This window comes from Schistocerca gregaria, chromosome 5, assembly GCF_023897955.1.
Source record: "Schistocerca gregaria isolate iqSchGreg1 chromosome 5, iqSchGreg1.2, whole genome shotgun sequence".
NCBI classification, from domain to species: Eukaryota; Metazoa; Arthropoda; class Insecta; order Orthoptera; family Acrididae; genus Schistocerca; species Schistocerca gregaria.
In genome coordinates this window covers 133,345,700-133,355,456 of record NC_064924.1, presented here as the reverse complement: position 1 = coordinate 133,355,456, position 9,757 = coordinate 133,345,700, and the positions used below count along the sequence as shown (strand labels likewise).

At 48.9% G+C, this 9,757-nt stretch overlaps 1 pseudogene; it reads left to right on the top strand.

The window, feature by feature from the left end:
- Positions 1–274: 274 nt before the first annotated feature.
- Positions 275–392, top strand: LOC126274389 (5S ribosomal RNA; annotated as a pseudogene).
- Positions 393–9,757: the final 9,365 nt, after the last annotated feature.

Below are 9,757 nucleotides of genomic sequence, written 5' to 3'. Positions count from 1 at the left end.
ACAAGATGCGTCTTCCGCGAGCGCCTAAGGTTTCACGCGCCCTGTGAATGACAGGAGGTGCATCGAGCCACTACGCGTCTCACACACATCGGCGGCTCGCCCGCTGATTCGGCCGTAGCTCTACTGGGACGCCGGGCGCGCCCTCCGCGCCGTCCTCGAGGAACTGGCTGTTGCGGAAAGAAGTGCTTTCGTCAAATCCGGCCGAAAACAAACATTTTGTGTGTTGGGAGAAAAGCCGAACGCGAATTCTGCTGTGCTCATACGGTAAATGAACGCCAACAGTCATACCATGTTGAATACACCGGTTCTCGTCCGATAACCGAAGTTAAGCAACATCGGGCCCGGTTAGTACTTGGATGGGTGACCGCCTGGCAACACCTCGGTGCCGAGCGAGCAGTACTTCCTTGTGCGACTTGGCCGGCGGCGCTTCGCGTGTCGTCTGCTTCCTTTGCCACGTGGCTAAACTTCTACTGACTGTAAGTAATGGAGATGCTTTATGATGACAGTGAAGAGAGACAGAACAAAGTTCAGTGCGAGTTTGATCGTTCCGTACAGAAACCCTCGGCTTTTGAAATTCATCGCTGGTTAATTGAGGATTTGTTGTTGTCTACTACTGACGTACTCGGTATTCAGTTCGATACGTTCTTAAATTCTGTGTTTTTGAAACTCAAATCTTCCGATCTGTGTGATGCTGTTGTTTCTGTTCATGACGGTATTCGCAAATTTCGCCACCTTAACGGAAATATTAGTAATGTAACTGTGTCTCACGCTGGTTTTGGTGTTCGACAAATACGGATCTTTAACCTTCCGTTTGAAATTCGCAACGATACTATTTCTCTTCACTTGCGGCCATATGGCACTGTGTTATCTGTTGTGAAGGAGAAATGGTCGTCTGCATACATTTTCTAAGCCGAGAACGGTGTGCGGAGCGTGAAAATGGTTATCAGGCAACACATTCCGTCTTTTATTTTGGTCAACGGCCACCGTGCGTTTGTGACTTATAGTGGACAGCCTCAAACTTGTTCATTTTGCAATGGTGTCGGTCATTACCGGCAAGACTGCCCGAAACGTAAACGGCCCGCTCAGTTACCGACTGACGACAGTTTGCGCGGGGCCAGCTTTGCCTGTGTCGCCGCTACGGTCTTAGGTACAGCCCCCCCACCACCGCACCGGCGCGCCGCGTGACCTTGTTTCTGAGTCTGACGATTCTGCACAGGCTACGGCTACTGTGCAGGCTGCCGAAAATTTGTCTTTGCCCGATGTTTCACTTGCGACTGTGTCCGAACCCGCGCCCACGTCGGCGACTGATTTAGTGTCGGCACTTGTTTCGCAGACTGTGCCGGTACCCGAATTCTCTGGTACGGTGACTGACTTCGTTGACGTGGCCACCAGTGCTCCTGTTCCCACTGCTGCCGTGGACTCGCAGGAATTTTTTGCGACTCCGAAACCGCGGCGTGGTGAATTTCCGTCTCGAAGTTGTAGCAGGCAACGTGCACGCAGTGTCGGTCGGTCGCCTTCCTCAGACAGGGGGTTTACACGACCGGACCGCAGTCCGTCTCAGCTTGACCGTTCCCCCGCCGCTTCCCGGCAGTCGCGGGTTGGTCGGCAGGACTCACTACAGCGTGTCGCGCGTCGGGACCTAGACCCGGAGCGGCGGCCGTCTCAGGCCTCCGGCTCCGGCCGTCAGACACAGCAATCACAACAACAACAACGGCGTGCCGCTTCTCGCCAGCGTCTGCCTGACGAACCTAACGTTGCCGATCAGAAGCGTGTTGTCGCTGTTCGGCATTTACGAACCGTTTTAAGTCAGCAGCCCACTGGTGAGGATTCAGTTGCGACGGCCGACACGGCTTTGGCTGCGGCGACGCCGCAATTGCCGACTAGACGGAAGGCCGAAGACACCCACCAGCGTCGTGTCTGTCCTTCTGCCCCCGAGCGAGTGCCGACTTCTTCTTCCGACGTGGAGATGCCCGCCGTTGATCCTTTGTCGGTAGCTTCCGGTGGCGCAGATTCTGGGACCGCGTCCACCCGCACTCCAGTCCACCCCACTGAGTGGTCGGCGGACGTGGCAGGCGGCGAGGCGACTTAGTGATTTCTTTGTTGTCTCCTAATCCAGTTGACTGGAATTAAACCCGTCTGTTTAGCATACCTTTTATCCTCTCTGGTGGCTGAAATTCCGTCCATGTCAGCTGTCTGTTTTTAAATGAGAAGTTTTTTGTGCTTGTGTCTTTTAATTGTGTATGGAGCCTGAGCGTTGTTCGTGGAATATTTTAACTATCAATGTTAACAAGTTGAGTAATCCGCCCAAGTTGTCGGCCTTACTCACTTTTTTACATGATTCCCCTTGTCATGTGGCATTCTTACAGGAAGTTTCGCGTCAGGCTCTGTTGTTTTTACTTGACACTTCTGATTTTACCGTCGTTGATAATATAATGTCGGACGAACAGACTGGTCCTGCTATCTTAGCCCGCATCTCGTGGTCGTGCGGTGGCATTCTTGCTTCCCACGCCCGGGTTCCCGGGTTCGATTCCCGGCGGGGTCAGGGATTTTCTCTGCCTCGTGATGGCTGGGTGTTGTGTGATGTCCTTAGGTTAGTTAGGTTTAAGTAGTTCTAAGTTCTAGGGGACTGATGACCATAGCTGTTAAGTCCCATAGTGCTCAGAGCTTATCTTAATTCGTCCGGAATTTGATGTTGGCAATATTGAAATATTGCCAAATGGCCGCGCTATAGCATGTACCGTTAACGGTGTTGCTTTTGTTAACGTGTACGCTGATGCCGGTGACAAACCAGCGCGCATTAAGTTTTATGGTCAGGATCTTTGTCAACTTCTCCATCACAATCGTACTGACTTTGTGATTGGTGGTGATTTTAATGCAGTAATTGATGGTCCAGATCAGGCGCCGCGTCCTAACTGGTGCCAGGAATTGCGTACGATGGTTGACAGCTTTCGGCTCCGGGACACGTGGCGTGTCCTTAATCCGGACAAGACACATTTCACGCACTTTTACGCCACCGGTCACAGTAGACTAGACAGGATCTATGTGTCTTCGCCGCTCGCCGCCCACGTCCGGAAGGCGGACGTGTTGCCGGTTATTTTCTCAGACCATTGCGGCTACATGTGTCAACTCCTCCTACCGCGTGCGCGCCCTACTCGGCGCAACAATGTTTGGAAATTCAACTGTAGTCTTTTGGACGATGCCAGTCTCAGTTTACTACGTTGTGGCGCAAGCTCTTGCGTGATAAAGGCGATGACGGCAGTACTCTCGGTTGGTGGGGGGGGGGGGGGGGGGGGGGGGGTAGCCAAGCCGGCTATTAGGCGTTCCGCTGAATAGGTCAGGAGTTCACTACACTCAGCTGGCGGCTACACGGGTAGCGGAGGCTGTGTGGCGTGGACTGGGCGGTTTTTTAGGTTAGAAGGCCTCGGGAAAGTGCGGGATGGGCTGCAATGTAAAAGGGTGCTTGGCAATTACAGGACGTGCTTGGATCAAGGAACAGTCGGAATTATAGTTGTAAACTGTTGTAGTTGCGCTGGAAAAGTCCCTGAGCTTCAAGCGCTAATAGAAAGCACAGAAGCGGATATCGTTATAGGTACAGAAAGCTGGCTAAAGCCTGAAATAAGTTCTGCAGAAATTTTACGAAGTCTCAGACGGTGTTCAGGAAAGATAGATTAGGCAGAATTGGTGGTGGAGTGTTGGTGTCTGTCAGTAGTGGTTTATCTTGTAGTGAAGTCGAAGTAGATACTCTGTGCGAATTGGTGTGGGTGGAGGTTATACTTAACAGCCGAATTAAGTTAATAATTGGCTCCTTCTACCGACCCCCAGACTCCGATGATACAGTTGCGGAACAGTTCAGAGAAAGTTTGAGTCTCGTAACAAATAAATACCCCACTCATACGGTTATAGTTGGTGGGGACTTCAACCTACCCTCGGTATGTTGGCAAAAATACTTGTTCAAAACCGGTGGTAGGCACAAAACGTCTTCCGAGATTGTCCTAAATGCATTCTCCGAAAATTATTTAGAGCAGTTAGTCCACGAACCCACGCGAATTGTAAATGGTTGCGAAAACACACTTGACCTCTTGGCCACAAACAATCCAGAGCTGATAGAGAGCATCATGACTGATACAGGGATTAGTGATCACAAGGTCATTGTAGCTAGGCTCAATACCATTTCTTCCAAATCCATCAGAAACAAACGCAAAATAATTTTATTTAAAAAAGCTGATAAAGTACCACTAGAAGCCTTCCTAAAAGACAATTTCCATTCCTTCCGAACTGACTATGCGAATGTAGACGAGATGTGGCTCAAATTCAAAGATATAGTAGCAACAGCAATTGAGATATTCATACCTCATAAATTGGTAAGAGATGGAACGGATCCCCCGTGGTACACAAAAAAGGTCCGAACGCTGTTGCAGAGGCAACGGAAAAAGCATGCGAAGTTCAGAAGAACGCGAAATCCTGAAGATGGGCTAAAATTTACAGACGCGCGAAATTTGGCACGTACTTCGATGCGAGATGCCTTTAATAGGTTCCACAACGAAACATTGTCTCGAAATTTGGTAGAAAATCCGAAGAAATTCTGGTCGTATGTAAAGTACACAAGCGGCAAGACGCAGTCAATACCTTCGCTGCGCAGTGCCGATGGTACTGTTATCGACGACTGCGCCGCTAAAGCGGAGTTATTGAACGCAGTTTTCCGAAATTCCTTCACCAGGGAAGACGAATGGAATATTCCAGAATTTGAAACACGAACATCTGCTAGCATGAGTTTCTTAGAAGTAGATACCTTAGGGGTTGCGAAGCAACTCAGATCGCTTGATACGGGCAAGTCTTCAGGTCCAGATTGTATACCGATTAGGTTCCTTTCAGATTACGCTGATATTATAGCTCCCTACTTAGCACTCATATACAACCGGTCGCTCACCGATAGATCTGTACCTACAGATTGGAAAATTGCGCAGGTCGCACCAGTGTTCAAGAAGGGTAGTAGGAGTAATCCATTTAACTACAGACCTATATCATTGACGTCGGTTTGCAGTAGGGTTTTGGAGCATATACTGTATTCAAACATTATGAATCACCTCGAAGGGAACGATCTATTGACACGTAATCAGCATGGCTTCAGAAAACATCGCTCTTGTGCAACGCAGCTAGCTCTTTATTCGCACGAAGTAATGGCCGCTATCGACAGGGGATCTCAAGTTGATTCCGTATTTCTAGATTTCCGGAAAGCTTTTGACACCGTTCCTCACAAGCGACTTCTAATCAAGCTGCGGAGCTATGGGGTATCGTCTCAGTTGTGCAACTGGATTCGTGATTTCCTGTCAGGAAGGTCGCAGTTCGTAGTAATAGACGGCAAATCATCGAGTAAAACTGAAGTGATATCAGGTGTTCCCCAGGGAAGCGTCCTGGGACCTCTACTGTTCCTGTTCTATATAAATGACCTGGGTGACAATCTGAGCAGTTCTCTTAGGTTGTTCGCAGATGATGCTGTAATTTACCGTCTAGTAAGGTCATCCGAAGACCAGTATCAGCTGCAAAGCGATTTAGAAAAGATTGCTGTATGGTGTGTCAGGTGGCAGTTGACGCTAAATAACGAAAAGTGTGAGATGATCCACATGAGTTCAAAAAGAAATCCGTTGGAATTCGATTACTCGATAAATAGTACAATTCTCAAGGCTGTCAATTCAACTAAGTACCTGGGTGTTAAAATTACAAACAACTTCAGTTGGAAGGACCACATAGATAATATTGTCGGGAAGGCGAGCCAAAGGTTGCGTTTCATTGGCAGGACACTTAGAAGATGCAACAAGTCCACTAAAGAGACAGCTTACACTACACTCGTTCGTCCTCTGTTAGAATATTGCTGCGCGGTGTGGGATCCTTACCAGATGGGATTGACGGAGGACATCGAGAGGGTGCAAAGAAGGGCAGCTCGTTTTGTATTATCGCGTTATAGGGGAGAGAGTGTGGCAGATATGATACACGAGTTGGGATGGAAGTCATTACAGCATAGACGTTTTTCGTCGCGGCGAGACCTTTTTACGAAATTTCAGTCACCAACTTTCTCTTCCGAATGCGAAAATATTTTGTTGAGCCCAACCTACATAGGTAGGAATGATCATCAAAATAAAATAAGAGAAATCAGAGCTCGAACAGAAAGGTTTAGGTGTTCGTTTTTCCCGCTCGCTGTTCGGGAGTGGAATAGTAGAGAGATAGTATGATTGTGGTTCGATGAACCCTCTGCCAAGCACTTAAATGTGAATTGCAGAGTAGTCATGTAGATGAATCGATTTTAGTGGCGAGGCGGCGCATTGGCGTCGGTCGACGACACGTTTTTACCAGGACTGTTTAAAGGATCTCGCTCAGCGGGTCACGGCGTCTCCTGACTTGCTTCCTGTTTTTAATCAATTTAAGGCCAAGCTCCTCGATGATCTTCGTCGGAAGGGTGTTGGGACTATCGCGCGGAGCCAGCCACCAGAGGCTGTCAAAGGCACCTGAGATGTCTATCATAATTGCAAGTGGATTTGGCAGAACACGCCCCGGTTACCCACGGGCACGGCAAAGTGTCCTTGCTGACTCGCGCCGCGATCCCACGCCGACAAACGTGGTGGTCGGCATGCAGAGCACCTGCTGGTCTGTGCTCTGCGCAGAGAGAGGGACGGAAGAGGAAACTGCCCAGCGCAATTGCAACCGAAAAGCCCCACTCAAACCCTCTCACAGACAGATCTTCGGTCCCAGGACACAGCTTCCCCTGTGCCACGCACCCTTCGCTTTCGCCTTGGGTCGGGGGCGTTTAACGTCCTGCCTTGACAGGAGTTTAACGTCCTTCCTTGACATACGATAACCCTCGCCGTTCCACAGCCCGGAGATGTTATGAAGTTGTGATGATTATGATGTTATGGCCCGGGCCTTATGTTGTGGAGTTTGACATCATCGAGACGGTGCGGCACTCAAACCCGAGTTACGTTCCCCGGAGGGCCTCCACGCTTACTGGGGGATCGTGGCCGATCACGTCTCACCCACTGCTTTTGATAATTCACGGTGGGTGAGCGCGGTTCAGTGAGGACTGCACCCAGTTGAGAGCCAGCCTTTTAACGTCATGCATGGACGGCCCTTCCCGTGTTCACCCCATCTGAGTGGGTTACTGAGCGCCGGGGCCACGTCCAGGCCACGGAATGCGACATTACCATCCCCGCCCCACTCAGGTTCCTCTGAGCCTCAAGAGCTCTTCAGAACAATCTGAAGATTTCCGGGAATCAGAGGGTCTCCTGGCGGTTTCAACCCAGTTTCTGAAGGCAACACACTTCCCCCGGGTGGCGCCACGCAGACCGCTTTATAAAAAAAATTCTTTATTAACACAAACAATCAAAACAATATGAAGATACAAAACAACCCCCCCCCCCACCTTAATAATTAGTGAGTCTACATATTATACTACAATTTACAGCATTGTTACATTTCATTTTTATATAACTATCATAACTATGAGCAAGGTTAACCTATTCTGCAGCGATTACAAGTTTGCCAGTTGATGTACACACCTGCTATTAAAGGCCTGCTCACTGAGCTAAACCCATGTGAGTGTGCCCCTAGCCCTGGGCTGTGTGCGGTTCTAGGCGCTACAGTCTGGAGCCGAGCGACCGCTGCGGTCGCAGGTTGGAATCCTGTCTCGGGCATGGATGTGTGTGATGTCCTTAGGCTAGTTAGGTTTAAGAAGGTCTAAGTTCTAGGGGACTGATGACCTCAGAAGTTAAGTCGCATAGTGCTGACAGCCATTTTTGAACCACTAGTATGGCCAAGTCCGTATTGTCGCTGCAGTCCCTACTTGTTAGTGATTGTTAGTGTTCTAATCTACTAACCTACTCCTACTACTAACTATTAAGTTCTAAATAAGTAGAGTGCAGTTGTCATTGCCTGGAAGGAGATGCACCCACTGGAATGGTCCAGTAGCGCGGCGGATTCCATTCATGATGTGACTAGCCAGTTCCGCACTCGGCGGTATGGCGAGTACACCTCAGTCTATTCCGGGTTTGATGTTATCCATCTTGGTTTCTTAGAAAGTTTCTCAAGATCTTTTGTGATACCTCGTTTGCCAGAATGTTAAGGATGCTGAAGGTATCAGCACGTCGTATCAGGGCATAGGTGTCATTGTTGGGTAATTGTGCTCTTAGGTCATGCTCCACATCATCATATAACAAACAGCCATGGATGATGTGCTCAGGTGTACCGTCTTGAGCGCCACAGTCGCACGCTGGTGTAGCTCTTTTCCCAAACCGACATAGGTATGTCGGGTATGGCCCATGTCCCGTGAGAAAGTGCAGGAGCCCCTACCTGGCTCGAAATAGGTCATCTCAAGTCGCTCTTTGATGTTAGGTAGCAGTTGAAAGACCCTTCTACCAGTTTCTTCGTTTTCCCATAATGTTTGCCACAACTCCTCCCCCTTCTTTTGATAGCAAGTTTGTCTCCCACCTGAACCCTCAAGATGTCCCTGGTCTTCTCTAACATTCCTTTAGAGACCCAGTACCATGCTGCCTGTTCTCCTATTTTTATGTCCAATGGACATAATCGCATCAGCATCAGTAGAGCCCCCCCCCCCCCTCCCCAGGGGTCGTTTTGTAGGCCCCTACAGATCACATTATCATGTTTCTCTGCCCTCTTCTCTCGGCCATGGTTGGCGTCACCCTCGTGAGCCTGTGCACCCAGACCCCACACGCATAACCTACTACTGATGATAGGATGCTGCTATAGTTTGATCAGAGCGGGTGGCAGATGACATCTTTTATGACCTATGTTAATGAGATTGTTCAGAGTTTCTAGGGCACGTAATGTTACGGTTTCGATGTGAGATGTGTAGCTCCATTTTTCATCAATGATTACTCATAGATATCGTGCTTCGTGACGCCAGAGAACTGGTATCGCATCTATTCCAACTGTGGGGTTTCTGATCAGACTGCCTTTTAGAAGAAGTTGTGTTGACTTGTTCGGTGCGACCTTCATTTTTGCTTGTTGGCACCACTCAGTTAGTATTGTTATGGCCCTGTCTACCTTTGGCTGTAGGTCTTCTCGGCTACGGTCGAGAGGTATTTTGCACGACAAAGTTGCGCGACTGAAGTCTCTTAAGCGGCGGATGTGTCATCCCAGAACCGCACAGTGGCAGACCGCAGGAGGTTCGCGGTTTGCGGACACGGAAGCCCCGCGTACTGCCTGCGGTCTGGGTCTGCGTGTGGGGGCTCTGCTCTTTTCCGCCACATCCTGTCTGCGGCGCCTCGTGTCGCAGTCTCCAGCGAAATACCCCCGTGGCGAGTTTTATGAGCTGCCATACTCATCAGCATTTATGCAGACCCTTCTTCCTCGATATTTTTAAAACAGGCTTTCATTATTCATGTTAGTTCAGGAAGATTAGTCTGAAAATCAGCAGCATTTTTAGATTTGGAGAAAGTCTTTGACGACGCACTCTAATAACTTTGCAAATATCAGGATAAAATACACAAGGAGGAAATTTAACCACTACTAATACAAAATCCAGATTTTAGTTACAAGGGAGGAAGAGCGTGAAAGGGCAGCAGTGGTTGGAAAGGAAAAGAGTTGCAGCCCGTCCTCCACATATTTTATTGTACACATTACGGAAACAGTAAGGGAAACAATCGAGAGATTTACGAAAGGGCCTAACCCTGACAGTACCAATAGGGAGTTTTAAATACTGTCACGTAAATTAAATTTTAAAATTTTGGAGGAAAATATTTATCTTTTT